This window comes from Anomaloglossus baeobatrachus, chromosome 7 (assembly GCF_048569485.1).
Source record: "Anomaloglossus baeobatrachus isolate aAnoBae1 chromosome 7, aAnoBae1.hap1, whole genome shotgun sequence".
In the NCBI taxonomy this organism is placed as follows: Eukaryota; Metazoa; Chordata; class Amphibia; order Anura; family Aromobatidae; genus Anomaloglossus; species Anomaloglossus baeobatrachus.
In genome coordinates, this window is record NC_134359.1 from 164,324,785 (window position 1) to 164,342,010 (window position 17,226).

Here is a 17,226-nt window from a genome sequence, read left to right on the forward strand (position 1 = left end):
CTGTGAGTAATACTTGATTTTTGGAGGACATTATCCTCTTATTGTTGCTTTTTTTATATTTAGTGTAGGGACCTACAGACATGAGGTCCCTTGACGAGGGTGTAGGCTTACGTTTTATGGCCATAAATACCAACAAAAACCTCATATTTTTTTGTTTGTACAGGATACAGCCAGGCCCCTTTCTGTTGGGCCTTGCATTGTAGAGTGTCTGTCCGTGCATGATATACAGTGGAGTACGGCTTGGCAGCCCGCCTGATCTAATAGAAGGGCGTTACCTAATAGGCTGCGGGTTTGTGACTGTGTCATCTGCATGTGAACAGCGCTCTATGCAAGCCACTTGTGTGCAGTTTTATCATCTAGCAGTCACCTCCCCTCCATTCCATGAAGGTGTGTGTGTGATCTGCTTCTCCTGCACCTGTGAAGCCTCCACTTAGTGGGGGTTTAGCTGTATCCTGCTAGAGCATCAGTTTTTGGCCAGGGCGATGTACACACTGCAGCCCAACTTGCTGTGAGTAATACTTGATTTTTGGAGGACATTATCCTCTTATTGTTGCTTTTTTTATATTTAGTGTGACGGTACCTTAAGGGAACGGGGAAACAGAGCGGGGAGTCGACTGTGTGCTAGAGCATGTCGCCGGTACACGGTGATACACAAACGTGCACCGTGTAACAGAGAGATGCAATGACAGGTCCTACATGACGCGTCATAGTCATGTGACTAGTTTGTAACCAATGAGATAACAGACACGTGAAAGTTCACATGCTATTTTGATGACGTCATGTAGGTCCTGCATCACTGCTGGTTAACAGGAGGAAGCAGCGATTATCGGGAGGAATAGCGGCAGGAGACAGAGTGCAGGACGCATCACGGGGACAGGTAAGTGTTATGGCAATGTTTATTAACTGTATGTGTACATTTATAATGCGTTTTTATGTGTTTGTGATTGCCTGCCATTGTTTCCTATGGGTTAGAGTGGTTCGCCAAACTGGTTCGCCGAACCAAACTCAAAGCAGACCTCGGTTCGGCAAACCGAGCTCGAGCCGAACCACGACCGGTTCGCTCATCTCTATTCGCCAGTTTGCGGTTCGAGTGATTTTGGGGGGTGTTCTAGATCGAACTAGAACTAGAGCTTTTTGCTAAAAGCTCGACAGTTCGAGTTACGCAGCCTGCAGTAAGCTGGTAACCAAGATAAACATCGGGTATCCAAGCAAAGCGCTTTGGTTAGTAACCCGATGTTTACCCTGGTTACGTGTGCAAGAAGCCGACACTTCCCCGTTGGGCTCCGCCCCCTCCTGTACTCGGCATGTACACACACACACACAAACACTCACACTCACTCACACTCACCTGTCCCCAGCCATGCAGTCCCTGGCACTGATGTCCTCAGCTCCACATGGCTCCGCCCACCTCACACTCCACACACATTACCCCGCTAGGCTCTGCCCACCTCATACTCCGCGCACATCACCCCGCTAGGCTCCACCCACCTGGCACTCTGCACACATTACCCCGCTAGGCTCCGCCCACCTCACACTCCACGCACATTACCCCGCTTGGGTCCACCCACCTGGCACTCTGCCCAATTTAGCGCACTAGGCTTTACACACCTCACACTCCGCACACATTACCCCGCTAGGGTCCGCCCATCTCACACTCCGCACACATTACTCCGCTTGGCTCCACCCACCTGACACTCTGCACACATTACCCCGCTTGGCTCCACCCACCTGGCACTCTGCACACATTAACCCACTAGGCTCCGCCCACCTCACACTCCGCACACATTACCCTGCTAGGCTCCGTTTACCTCACACTCAGCGCACATTACCCCGCTTGGCTTCGCCCACCTGGCACAATGCACACTTTACCCCGCTGGGCTCCGCTCACCTCACACTCTGCGCACATTACCCCGCTAGGCTCCGCCCACCTCACACTCCGCACACATTACCCTGCTAGGCTCCACCCACCTGCACTCTGCACACATTACCCTGCTAGGCTGCGCCCACCTCACACTCCGCACACATTACCCCGCTTGGCTCCGCCCACCTGGCACTCTGCACACACTACCCCACTAGGCTCCACCCACCTGCACTCTGCACACATTACCCTGCTAGGCTCCGCACACCTCACACTCCGCACACATTACCCCGCTTGGCTCCGCCCACCTGGCACTCTGCACACATTACCCCGCTAGGCTCCGCCCACCTGACACTCCACACTTATTACCCCGCTGAGCTCCACCCACCTGACACTCCGCACACATTACCCCGCTTGGCTCCACCCACCTGCACTCTGCACACATTACCCCGCTAGGCTCCGCAAACCTCAAACTCCGCACACATTACCCCACTGGGCTCCGCCCACCTCCCACTCCGCACACATTACCTTGCTAGGCTCCGCCAACATGGCACTCTGCACACATTACCCCTGCTAGGCTCCGCCCACATCACACTCCACACACATTACCATGCTAGGCTCCAACCACCTGGCACTCTGCACACATTACCCCGCTTGGCTCCACCCACCTCACACTCTGCACACATTACCCCGCTAGGATCCGCCCACCTCACACTCCACACACATTATACCGCTAGGCTCCGCCCACCTCACACTCCGCACACATTACCCCGCTAGGCTCCGTTTACCTCACACTCAGCGCACATTACCCCGCTTGGCTTCGCCCACCTGGCACAATGCACACTTTACCCCGCTAGGCTCCGCTCACCTCACACTCTGCGCACATTACCCCGCTTGGCTCCGCCCACCTGGCACTCTGCACACATTACCCCGCTAGGCTCCGCCCACTTCACACTCCGCGCTTATTACCCCGCTGAGCTCCACCCACCTGACAATCCGCACACATTACCCCGCTTGGCTCCACCCACCTGCACTCTGCCCACATTACCCCGCTAGGCTCCGCAAACCTCAAACGCCGCACACATTACCCCACTGGGCTCCGCCCACCTCCCACTCCGCACACATTACCCCTGCTAGGCTCCGCCAACATGGCACTCTGCACACATTACCCCTGCTAGGCTCCGCCCACATCACACTCCACACACATTACCATGCTAAGCTCCGACCACCTGGCACTCTGCACACATGGCCCCGCTAGGCTCCAACCACCTGGCACTCTGCACACATTACCCTGCTAGCCTCCGCCCTCCTCACACTCTGCACACATTACCCCGCTTGGCTCCACCCACCTCACACTCTGCACATATTACCCCGCTAGGATCCGCCCACCTCACACTCCACACACATTATACTGCTAGGCTCCGCCCACCTCCCACTCCGCACACATTACCTCGCTAGGCTCCGCCAACATGGCACTCTGCACACATTACCCCTGCTAAGCTCCACCCACATCACACTCCACACACATTACCATGCTAAGCTCCGACCACCTGGCACTCTGCACACATGGCCCCACTAGGCTCCAACCACCTGGCACTCTGCACACATTACCCTGCTAGCCTCCGCCCTCTTCACACTCTGCACACATTACCCCGCTTGGCTCCACCCACCTCACACTCTGCACACACTACCCCACTAGGCTCCACCCACCTGCACTCTGCACACATTACCCTGCTAGGCTCCGCACACCTCACACTCCGCACACATTACCCCGCTTGGCTCCGCCCACCTGGCACTCTGCACACATTACCCCGCTAGGCTCCGCCCACCTCACACTCCACACTTATTACCCCGCTGAGCTCCACCCACCTGACACTCCGCACACATTACCCCGCTTGGCTCCACCCACCTGCACTCTGCACACATTACCCCGCTAGGCTCCGCAAACCTCAAACTCCGCACACATTACCCCACTGGGCTCCGCCCACCTCCCACTCCGCACACATTACCTTGCTAGGCTCCGCCAACATGGCACTCTGCACACATTACCCCTGCTAGGCTCCGCCCACATCACACTCCACACACATTACCATGCTAGGCTCCAACCACCTGGCACTCTGCACACATTACCCCGCTTGGCTCCACCCACCTCACACTCTGCACACATTACCCCGCTAGGATCCGCCCACCTCACACTCCACACACATTATACTGCTAGGCTCCGCCCACCTCACACTCCGCACACATTACCCCGCTAGGCTCCGTTTACCTCACACTCAGCGCACATTACCCCGCTTGGCTTCGCCCACCTGGCACAATGCACACTTTACCCCGCTAGGCTCCGCTCACCTCACACTCTGCGCACATTACCCCGCTAGGCTCCGCCCACCTCACACTCCACACACATTACCCCGCTAGGCTCCACCCACCTGCACTCTGCACACATTACCCTGCTAGGCTCCGCCCACCTCACACTCCGCACACATTACCCCGCTTGGCTCCGCCCACCTGGCACTCTGCACACATTACCCCGCTAGGCTCCACCCGCCTGCACTCTGCACACATTACCCTGCTAGGCTCCGCACACCTCACACTCCGCACACATTACCCCGCTTGGCTCCGCCCACCTGGCACTCTGCACACATTACCCCGCTAGGCTCCGCCCACTTCACACTCCGCGCTTATTACCCCGCTGAGCTCCACCCACCTGACAATCCGCACACATTACCCCGCTTGGCTCCACCCACCTGCACTCTGCCCACATTACCCCGCTAGGCTCCGCAAACCTCAAACTCCGCACACATTACCCCACTGGGCTCCGCCCACCTCCCACTCCGCACACATTACCCCTGCTAGGCTCCGCCAACATGGCACTCTGCACACATTACCCCTGCTAGGCTCCGCCCACATCACACTCCACACACATTACCATGCTAAGCTCCGACCACCTGGCACTCTGCACACATGGCCCCGCTAGGCTCCAACCACCTGGCACTCTGCACACATTACCCTGCTAGCCTCCGCCCTCCTCACACTCTGCACACATTACCCCGCTTGGCTCCACCCACCTCACACTCTGCACATATTACCCCGCTAGGATCCGCCCACCTCACACTCCACACACATTATACTGCTAGGCTCCGCCCACCTCCCACTCCGCACACATTACCTCGCTAGGCTCCGCCAACATGGCACTCTGCACACATTACCCCTGCTAAGCTCCACCCACATCACACTCCACACACATTACCATGCTAAGCTCCGACCACCTGGCACTCTGCACACATGGCCCCACTAGGCTCCAACCACCTGGCACTCTGCACACATTACCCTGCTAGCCTCCGCCCTCTTCACACTCTGCACACATTACCCCGCTTGGCTCCACCCACCTCACACTCTGCACACATTACCCCGCTAGGATCTGCCCACCTCACACTCCACACACATTATACCGCTAGGCTCCGCCCACCTCACACTTTGCACACATTACCCCGCTAGGCTCCGCCCACCTCACACTGCGCACACATTACCCCGCTAGGCTTCGCCCACCTCACACTCCACACACATTACCCCGCTTGGCTACACCCACCTGGCACTCTGCACACATTACACCGCCAGGCTCCGCCCACCTCACACTCCGTACACATTACCCCGCTAGGCTCCGCCCACCTCACACTCCGCACACATTATCCCGCTAGGCTCCACCCACCTCACACTCCACACACATTACCCCGCTTGGCTACACCCACCTGGCACTCTGCACACATTACCCCGCTAGGCTCCCCCCACCGCACACTCTGCACACATTACCCCGCTGGGCTCCGCCCACCTCACACTCTGCACACATTACCCCGCTAGGATCTGCCCACCTCACACTCCACACACATTATACCGCTAGGCTCCGCCCACCTCACACTTTGCACACATTACCCCGCTAGGCTCCGCCCACCTCACACTGCGCACACATTACCCCGCTGGGCTCCGCCCACCTCACACTCCGCACACATTACCCCGCTAGGCTCCGGCCACCTGGCACTCTGCACACATTACCCCACTAGGCTCCGCCTACCTCTCACTCCGCACACATTACCCCGTTCGGCTCCGCCCACCTCACACTCCGCACACATTACCCCGCTAGGCTCTGCCCACCTCACACTCCGCACACATTACCCTGCTTTAATCCACCCACCTACACTCTGCACACATTACTCTGCTAGGCTCCGCCCACCTCACATTCCACACAGATTACCCCGCTTGGCTCCGCCCACCTGGCACTCTGCACAGATTACACCTCACACTCCGTGCACATTACCCCGCTAGGCTCCGCCCACCTGGCACTCCACACACATTACCCCGCTTGGCTCCACCCACCTGCACTCTGCACACATTACCCCGCTAGGCTCCACCCACCTCACACTCCGCATACATTACCCCGCTAGGCTCTGCCCACCTCACACTCCACACACATTACCATGCTAGACTCCGACCACCTGGCACTACACACACATTACCCCGCTAGGCTCCGTCCACCTGGCACTCCGCACACATTACCCCGCTAGGCTCCGCCCACCTCACACTCCGCACACATTACACCGCCAGGCTCCGCCCACCTCACACTCCACACACATTACCCCGCTTGGCTACACCCACCTGGCACTCTGCACACTTTACCCCGCTAGGCTTTCCCCACCTCACACTCTGCACACATTACCCCGCTAGGCTCCGCCCACCTCACACTCCACACACATTACCCCGCTAGGCTCCGGCCACCTGGCACTCTGCACATATTACCCCACTAGGCTCCGCCTACCTCTCACTCCGCACACATTACCCTGCTCGGCTCCGCCCACCTCACACTCCGCACACATTACCCCACTACGTTCCACCCACCTCACACTCCACACACATTACCCCGCTTGGCTACACCCACCTGGCACTCTGCACACATTACCCCGCTAGGCTCCACACACTTCACACTCCGCACACATTACCCCACTTGGCTCCACCCACCTGGCACTCTGCACACATTACCCTGCTAGGCTCTGCCTACCTCACACTCCGCACACATTACCCCGCTAGGCTCCACCCACTTCACACTCTGCACACATTACCCTGCTAGGCTCCACCCACTTCAAACTCCGCACACATTACCCCGCTAGGCTCCACACACCTCGCACTCCGCACACATTACCCCGCTACGCTCCGCCCACCTGGCACTCTGCACACATGGCCCCGCTAGGCTCCGCCCACCTGGCACTCTGCACACATGGCCATGCTAGGCTCCGCCCATCTGGCACTCCACACACATTTATCGCTAGGCTCTGCCCACCTCGCACTCCGCACACATGGCTCCGCTTGGCTCCGCCCACCTCGCACTCCGCACACATGGCCCCGAATCAGCTCTGCCCACCTCACACTCCGCACACATGGCCCCGCTCAGCTTACCTGCGGTGACAAAGTCCTGCCCTCCCGAAGTCAGCGCTGACACTGTCTTCCATGGCTGCCGCTTCACATCTCTCACTGCGGCCCGAGACTGTCACTAGCAGTGACGTCACGGGCTCTCGCGATACTTGGCTGTGAAGTCGGTGGTCATTGAAGTCAGTGACAGGTGTGCTGTCAGCAGTGCAGGAGATCGTCACCGCAGGTAATGTACCTCGCTCCTGACAGCAGCACTTGTCATGCCCTGCAGTGACCTGGGCTTACCTATTGATGTTAGCTCAGGTCACTGCACTGCTCTCCCAGCCAATGGGGAACATTCTGTTCTTCATTGACTGGGACATTTACTATGGTATGGATCGTCATGGGAACACCTTATTGGATTACAGCAGTACTGTATTTGTTTTTCTTTCTAATAAATTGGTGAAAGAGGGAATGTGTTGGGGAGTGTTTTTTCAAATAAAAATGTGTCTGTCGTCTATTTTTTTTTATTACTGACTGGGTTTGTGATGTTGGGTATCTGATAGACGTCTGACCTCACCAACCCCAGGGCTTGATGCCAGGTGATATTACACATCTGGTATTAAGCCCATATATTACCCCATTTGCCACCGCACCAGGGCATGGGATGAGCTGGGGAGAAGCACCAGGATTGGCGCATCTAATGGATGAGATTATGAGATTAGGAATATCCCAAAAAGAATTGTTTGTGTGCTCAGATTGCTAGAGAGACCAAGGAGGATAAATTTTACAAACACTGTTCCATTTCTCCACACCATTCTAAAGGGGGCTTTCCACGCTACGATATCGTTAATGTTTTATCGTTGGGGTCACGTTGTTAGTGACGCACATCCGGCATCATTAACGATATCGCAGCGTGTGCATTTACCAGCAACCTTAAGCGACCTCAAAAATGGTGAAAATCGTTCCCCATGGAGAGGTCGTCCCAAAACCAAAAATCGGTAATAGTTGTTTATCGATGTGGTTCGTCGCTCCTGCGGCAGCACACATCGCTGTGTGTGACACCGCAGGAGTGAGGAATGTCTCCTTAGCTGCCGCCGGCCGCAATGCAGAAGGAAGGAGGTGGTCGGGATGTTACGTTCCGCTCATCTCCGCCCCTCCGCTTTGATTGGCGGGCCGCTTAAGGACGTCACGGTGACGTCGCTGTGATGCCGAACGTCCCTCCCCCTTGAGGGAGGGATTGTTCGGCAGTCACAGCGACGCCGCCGACCAGGTAAGTGCGTGTGACGCTGCCATAGCGACAATGTTTGCTGCGGCAGCGATCACACGATCACACAGGCAAATCACCTAAATAAATTACAACCAACTTTTTGTACATTTTAGGAGATTATTTGAGCCATTGAAAAATTACATGACCATAGAAGTGACAAGGAAGACTTTTCATACAAGACTTTAGGCCACTTTACACGCTGCAATATCGCTATTGATATTGCTAGCAAGCGTTCCCGCCCCTGTCAGATGTGCATCACTGGCAAATCGCTGCCCGTGGCGCACAACATCGCTTACACCCATCACACGGGTTTACCTTCCCTGCGATGTCACTGAGGCTGGCGAACCGCCTCCTTTCTAAAGGGGCGGTTCATGCGGCATCACAGCGATGTCACACGGCAGCCGTCCAATAGAAGCGGAGGGGCGGAGGTGAGCGGGCGGAATATCCCGCCCACCTCCTTCCTTCCTCATTGCCGGTGGACGCAGGTAAGTAGATGTTCGTCGTTCCTGCGGTGTCACACATAGCGATGTGTGATGCCGCAGGAACGACGAACAACCAGCAGCATGCATCACCAATGATATTATGAAAAGGAGCGACGTGTCAACGATCAACGATTTTTGACGTTTTTGCGATCGTTGATCGTCCCTCCTAGCTGTCACACGCTGCGATGTCGCTACCGACGCTGGATTTGCGTCACACACACCGTGACCCCGACGATATATCGTTAGCGATGTCGCAGCATGTAAAGCACCCTTTTCAGCATTCACATTAGATGGTATTGCACAGGCAATCAGAATGGACTGACATAGCCTGTATACTAGCCTAGAAAAAGAATGCAGAAGCCATTCAGAATTGTGAGAATGTGTTAGAGCTCACAAGTCAGTAATAAAGATAGAAAGAGAAAGCCCTAGACCTTTATACAATTACGCCAGGCAGTAATGTGCTGTATATCTTAGATGAGGGTTGTAGTCTATGAATAATGTACAGAGTCCCATGTATATAGTGATAGTAGAGGTGCTTGTGATAGGCTCAGGGTGATTAGTCATTGATATTGTGCAGATGACATTTTTTGTGCTTCACTTTAATCACAAGTATGCATTTTTCCTAATTCATTTATTTATATATTGATTGTCATGCATTCTATATTGAGCTGAGTGCCAATGCCTGCTTCTTTTCCTCTCTAGTACCAATTGTTTACAGCAGACTGTGCACCCTCATTTTCTTATATTGGTTGGCTGTGCATTCCCTTTTTTCATTATTCCCTATTTTTCACCGGTTCTGGGAAGTGCACGCCTGGAGTGTATTATTCATTTATTTATTTGGTGTTCTGTGGCTTGTTATGGCGTCCTGTTGGGACACACGTGAGGCCGCTTGGGCCATGGGCACAGTGGATTTATTTGGCACTAATTGTTCCCCTCCTATTAGTGATGATTTCACCTCACTCACTAAGGAGATCATGAATGCCCAGAAACTTGGTATCAGGCTTTGGTATAATATAAGAAGTCTTGAGGGTTATTTGAAGGTGGGCATTGCCCCTCGTGGTTTAAGGGTACAAATTTTTCCGGCATGGGACGTCGATTCCCCTTTTAAGGAAATCTGGGAAAAGGGGTTAATGCAGTGCTCTAAAATTATTATGTCCATGCTTGAGGAGCATGACAATACTTTATTTAATACCACCAAAGCTAACATTAAAACCTTGGAATCCAGATTAACGGGCTTCGACTTTGAGAGCTTGGTTCACCCTTTTCAAACTCGGTTGGGCGCTGATCTTGACAAATATGAACAGGACATTATAGCAAGGAAGAGAAGCAAATTCACTAGGGATCGTAATGATTTCTCCAACTTTACAGCCTTTAAATGGAGACATAGGGGTAATCGAAGGGGTACTCCCTCTCAGAAAGATTCTTCCATGATCCCTAATGGGAGTTCTAGCACCAGCGAGAGTGATTTTTTAGGTTCGGACAACAGCGACGCAGGAAGCACATCCGGAGGGGTAAGAAGAAATCCAAGACGCCAAGGCACCACACACAGGAACCTGGGCTGGAAGGGCTTGAACAAACGTCCCCCCTACTAACCGCTGATGGCCTCACTCCGTCTTCTCCTGATGTGGACCATAACATGGATTCTACTGGCACTTTGCAGGTAATTAATGTATCTGACCATGTACTTACCCTGGAGCAGGAGAGTGTCTTAAAACGTGGGTTGACCTTTTCTCCTACTAATGCAGTGGACAAATTTATTCTCATAAAAGACGTCTATCTTTTTTGTAGTTGACTACTTTTCCAAGCCATCTATAACCAACCCAAATCTTTTGACATTATTTACTCACAAGGAAGTTATCATCTATCAAAAAACTAATAATGTGGTCCCTGAGTGTTTCTAAGCAGAATTCATACTAAGCACTTCAAAAGACCATATTTAAATCAATATATCCATCTTTATTAACATGATTTAAAAACATAAACACTAGACATTTTCGACATGTTTAAAATCAATCAACAAAACAGGGTGTGAGATAGAGGGTCCACCATAGTACATTCATTTATAGTATCACAGAATATTAATGAAATTCTCATATACTTTACTATCACAAAGCATTTGAGTTTACAATAATGCTTTGTTTTGTCTAACCTATCAAAATGTGATCTGTATATTCACCCTTGTTCCTCAATGTTTCAGGGTTAGATGCCTTATTTCATCACTGCAATAACCAATGCAACAAGCAAGAGGATGTACCATACTTTTCTATTTAGGTATCACAGGGTAATCAGTTCATAATAAAAATTCTAACAGCCCTAAGCACTATATTCATATATATCATGTAACAACCTGTATATTTCCTCTTGTTTTTGAACATTTTAAAGAGTGGAATCTCAATTCCATTGGTATCGCAGTGTAATGCAGCCCAGAGGGTAAAATTTGCTAGGATCTATTATATGTAAAAATAGGCATCTTCTCTATTCCCATGAGAGGAACTAGAAGAGGCCTCTCAAACAAGGGATCAGGCAGACAAAAACCTTGATTAATGTTAAAGATACTTTACCTGGGCGGACCCTCCCCACACCACTCCAACGATCGTTTCAACGTATCTTCGTCAGGGAGTGACGAAGATACGTTGAAACGATCGTTGGAGTGGTGTGGGGAGGGTCCGCCCAGGTAAAGTATCTTTAACATTAATCAAGGTTTTTGTCTGCCTGATCCCTTGTTTGAGAGGCCTCTTCTAGTTCCTCTCATGGGAATAGAGAAGATGCCTATTTTTACATATAATAGATCCTAGCAAATTTTACCCTCTGGGCTGCATTACACTGCGATACCAATGGAATTGAGATTCCACTCTTTAAAATGTTCAAAAACAAGAGGAAATATACAGGTTGTTACATGATATATATGAATATAGTGCTTAGGGCTGTTAGAATTTTTATTATGAACTGATTACCCTGTGATACCTAAATAGAAAAGTATGGTACATCCTCTTGCTTGTTGCATTGGTTATTGCAGTGATGAAATAAGGCATCTAACCCTGAAACATTGAGGAACAAGGGTGAATATACAGATCACATTTTGATAGGTTAGACAAAACAAAGCATTATTGTAAACTCAAATGCTTTGTGATAGTAAAGTATATGAGAATTTCATTAATATTCTGTGATACTATAAATGAATGTACTATGGTGGACCCTCTATCTCACACCCTGTTTTGTTGATTGATTTTAAACATGTCGAAAATGTCTAGTGTTTATGTTTTTAAATCATGTTAATAAAGATGGATATATTGATTTAAATATGGTCTTTTGAAGTGCTTAGTATGAATTCCAAATCTTTTGACACCCTGAATGAAACAGACCAACAGGTACTTCAGGACCTGTTAGATCTTCTAAATGAATCGGAACCTGCAACAGGTAGGCCTGTGTGTCCACTCAGGAATAAGTCTTTGGCTGCACCTCCACTTTCCCTAATACCTTCGGTGAATTTGTTTTTCCAACTCACTAAAGCTGATATCATGCAACTACCAGACAAGCCCTGTTTTGGCTATAATCTCAATGCCAGTGAGAGAAGGGCATTGAGAGAGCTTAGAGACAACAAAAATTTGATCATTAAGGAAGCCGACAAAGGCGGAAATGTTGTTCTGTGGCCTCTCAATATGTACTTGGAGGAAGCCAAGTGGCAACTTCTGAATTCCAAATTCTATTGTAGGTTGCCTTCAGACCCGACAAGCATTTTCCAAAACAGATTGGCTGATTTGTTGGACTCCGCCTTGGATCTAAAGATCATTACCAAGAAGGAAAGGGACTACATCTGGGTACCGAAACCTACAGTGGCAACTTTCTATCTTTTGCCGAAAGTGCATAAAGACATTCACCAACCACCCGGCCGACCAATCGTTTCAGGTATTGGGAGTTTATGCGAGAAAGCCTGTTCATACCTTGAATTTTTTCTGCAGCCCTTGGTGCAGTCCCTGCCATCTCATTTAAGGGATACCACACAGTTTATCCAGAAAACCAGGGATCTGGTTTTACCAAGTGGTGCCCTTATTTTGACTTGCGATGTTGAATCGCTGTATTCTAACAACTCGCATCAGGACTGCATCAGGGCTGTGGTGTACTTTTTGGATAAGAAGATCAACTCGGACAGGTTCCATGATTCTTTTATCATGTATCTTCTTAAATACATCCTCTCGCATAATTATTTCACCTTTGATAACGTGTTTTACAAACAGGTCACGGGCGTGGCAATGGGCGCATGCTGTGCCCCATCGGTGGCTAATTTGTTTTTAGGGTGGTGGGAGGCCACTGTTGTCTATGTCTCTGTGCCATTCCTTGACCACGTCCTGGGGTGGCACAGATTCATAGACAACGTGGCCTTTTTCTGGAATGGTTCTGAGGCAGAATGTCTTGAGTTTATCTCAAGCTTGAATAACAACTCTCTTAACATCTATCTGACCACCACCATTTCCCCCACAGCTGGTATTTTTCTGGACCTCTCCCTGAATATCCAGGATGGACGCCTCCTCACTAATCTCTTTCGAAAACCAACGGCAACAAACCGACTCCTCCATTTCTCCAGTTTTCACCCACGGCATTTGAAATTGGGGATCCCTGTGGGTCAATTTCTCAGAGCCCGAAGAAATTGTACGGAAGATAGTGATTTCCTGTCGCAAGCACGAGGTTTAAAAGAGAGGTTCGTACAGCGGGGCTACCCTAAGAAATCTCTTTCTAGGGCCTTTCAGCGCGCCAATATGGAAACACAAGATTCACTTTTGCTCCCTAAAACGCGTGTAGATGACCAACAGGTTCGCCTCATCACAAGTTTTCACAATCAATGGGCTGATTTTGGTAAAATCATACAAAATCATTGGCAAGTGTTGAAAATCGACCCTAGGGTGAGGGACCTCATTGGAACCTGGCCACTAATTACAGCAAAGAGGGCACCCAATCTGGGAAATCATCTTACCAGAAGTCACTTTGCCAGGCCCACTCAACGCATTGGTCGTGGCTTACCCTATGTTGGTTCGTTGCCCTGTGGGGATTGTAATGTTTGCCCGTTAATGATTTCACTTCGGGACACATTTACACACCCCATAGACCACTCTTGCCACAAATTAAAGACCTTCATCAATTGTAAATCTTCGTGTGTTATTTATGTCATCATTTGTCCCTGCAACAAACTTTATGTAGGTGAGACCACACAAGAATTACGAAGTTGTATACAGAAACATGTCTCCACAGTGAATTTGGCAAGAAGTGATCTACTTAAAGGTAAGAAACGTTCCTCTATTGCTGCGCACTTTCTTGACAAACATGGGCGTTCCCCAAAAGGTTTGCGGTTCAGTGGTTTGGGTAAAATTAAATTCAACATTAGAGGGGGTGACAAGACCAAACGCCTTCTCCAACTGGAATCCAGGTGGATTTGGCAGCTAAATAGAGTCTCTCCTTCTGGTCTTAATGAGGAGTTACTGTTCACAGGTTTCCTTGGATGAATCATTTTTCACTCATTATATATTTATTTATATTTATATAGCTTTCTGCTTCCTATTGCCACCTTTGGATCTGCTTTCTGGATTTGATGAATCTCCACGTACGCCATACTTCACTCCTTTAAGATACCATCATGGAACATTGACATCCTGGATCCACTTTGAAAAGCCCCTTTCTTTTTTTTTTTTCCCAACTGTGGGAATGCCTTTGTTTGCCTCACAGCTATCATTGTGCCATTTATTGTGTGATCTGCTCATGCGTCTTTGTCATGTACAGTTGTGATTATATGTACACTATATCTCTGCCAGTCAGTTTTCATTTGCAGTATACCCTTAGTGATCAATGTTTCTGTATGTATATGTATGTGTATGTATATACCTGTTTCTATATATATGCATGTATCTATATGTCTGCATATTTGTACTTTCACTGTGGTTTAGGCAGGTATATGCTTCTGTACACTTTAGCTGCACCTTTTATCTCAGAGTGAGCACTGTGTACTTATTTACATATTGACCTTCCTTTGGTCCTTTGGGTATTCACTTTATAGAAGGGGAATGTAGTGCAGATAGTGACCAGGGCACAAGTAATGAAATTGGGGGTGGTACGGGGGGAAGGGTTAGGACAGTCAATACAGTAAGCAGGAATATAGGTACAGAGTCATACATAACGTGCATGTACACTAATGCCCGAAGCCTCACAAATAAGGTGGAGGAATTAGAATTAATATTGTTGGAAGAAAATTATGATATAGTGGGGATATCAGAGACATGGCTGGATGAGAGCTATGACTGGGCTGTTAATTTACAGGGTTATAGCCTATTCAGGAATGACCGTACAAATAAGCGAGGGGGAGGTGTGTGTCTATATGTAAAATCATCCTTAAAACCCATCCTGCGTGACAACATATGTGAGGGTACTGAGAATGTAGAGTCCCTATGGGTGGAGATAAGGGGGGGGAGAATGAATAATAAAATACTGATAGGGGTGTGTTATAAGACGCCGAATATTATGGAAGAGGTAGAGAATCTCCTCATAAAGCAAATTGATAAAGCAGCGAGTCTCGGAGAGGTAATTATTATGGGGGACTTTAACTATCCTGATATAAATTGGGGAACAGAAACTTGCAGTTCCAGCAAAGGAAATAGATTTTTGATAACAATGAAAGATAATTACCTTTCACAAATGGTACAGGACCCCACAAGAGGGGGAGCACTACTAGACCTTGTACTAACCAATAGGCCAGACCGCATAACAAATATACAAGTTGGGGGTTACTTGGGGAATAGTGATCACAAAATAATAAGTTTTCATGTATTCTTTAGTAAGATGTATAGTAGAGGGGCTACAAGGACACTAAACTTCAGGAAAGCAAATTTTAAACGGTTGAGAGATGATCTTAGTGCAATAAACTGGGATGATGTACTAAGTAATAAAAGTACACAAAGCAAATGGGAGACTTTTATGAGCATCCTGAATAGGGCTTGTGCAGAAAATATACCCTATGGGAACAAACATGCTAGAAATAGGAGGAAACCCCTATGGCTAAATAGAGCTGTAAGGGAAGCAATAAAAGAAAAACAGAAAGCCTTAAAAGAATTAAAGAGGGTAGGTAGTGATGAGGCATTATATAATTATAGAAAATTAAATAAAATATGTAAAAAGCAAATTAAGTTAGCTAAGTTTGAGACAGAGAGACTCATTGCGAGAGAAAGTAAAGATAATCCTAAAATATTCTTTAACTACATAAACAGTAAAAAACTGAAAAGCGATAGTGTTGGCCCCCTTAAAAATAGTCTTGGTGAAATGGTGGAAGGGGATGAGGGTAAAGCCAACCTGCTGAATGACTTTTTTTCTACGGTTTTTATACAAGAAAATGCCATGGCAGATGACATGACCAGTGATGCTATAAATTCACCCTTGAATATTACCTGCTTAACCCAGCAGGAAGTACGCCGCCGCCTCGAAATCACTAAGGTTGACAAATCTCCGGGCCCGGATGGCATACACCTCAGAGTACTACAGGAATTGAGTTCTGTGATAGATAGACCATTATTTTTAATCTTCTCAGATTCCTTAATAACAGGGTCGGTACCGCAGGACTGGCGCATAGCAAATGTGGTGCCAATATTCAAAAAGGGGACAAAAACTGAGCCGGGAAATTATAGGCCGGTAAGTTTAACCTCTACGGTTGGTAAAATCCTTGAGGGTTTCTTGAGAGATGCTATACTGGAGTATCTCAAGAAAAATAACCTTATGACAGAGTATCAACATGGGTTTATGAGGGATCGATCCTGTCAAACTAATTTGATCAGCTTCTATGAAGAGGTAAGTTCAAGCCTGGACCAGGGAAATGCAGTGGATGTTGTGTATATGGACTTTTCAAAAGCTTTTGATACGGTGCCACACAAAAGGTTGGTACATAAAATGAGAATAATGGGGATAGGGGAAAATATGTGTAACTGGGTTAAAAACTGGCTCAGTGATAGGAAACAAAGGGTGGTTATTAATGGTACGTACTCGGACTGGGTCTCAGTTCATAGTGGGGTACCACAGGGGTCAGTATTGGGCCCGCTTCTTTTCAACATATTTATAAATGACCTTGTTGGGGGCATGCGGAGTAGAATTTCAATATTTGCAGATGATACTAAACTCTGCAGGGTAATCAATACAGAGGAGGATAATTTTATATTACAGGGAGATTTATGTAAATTGGAGGATTGGGC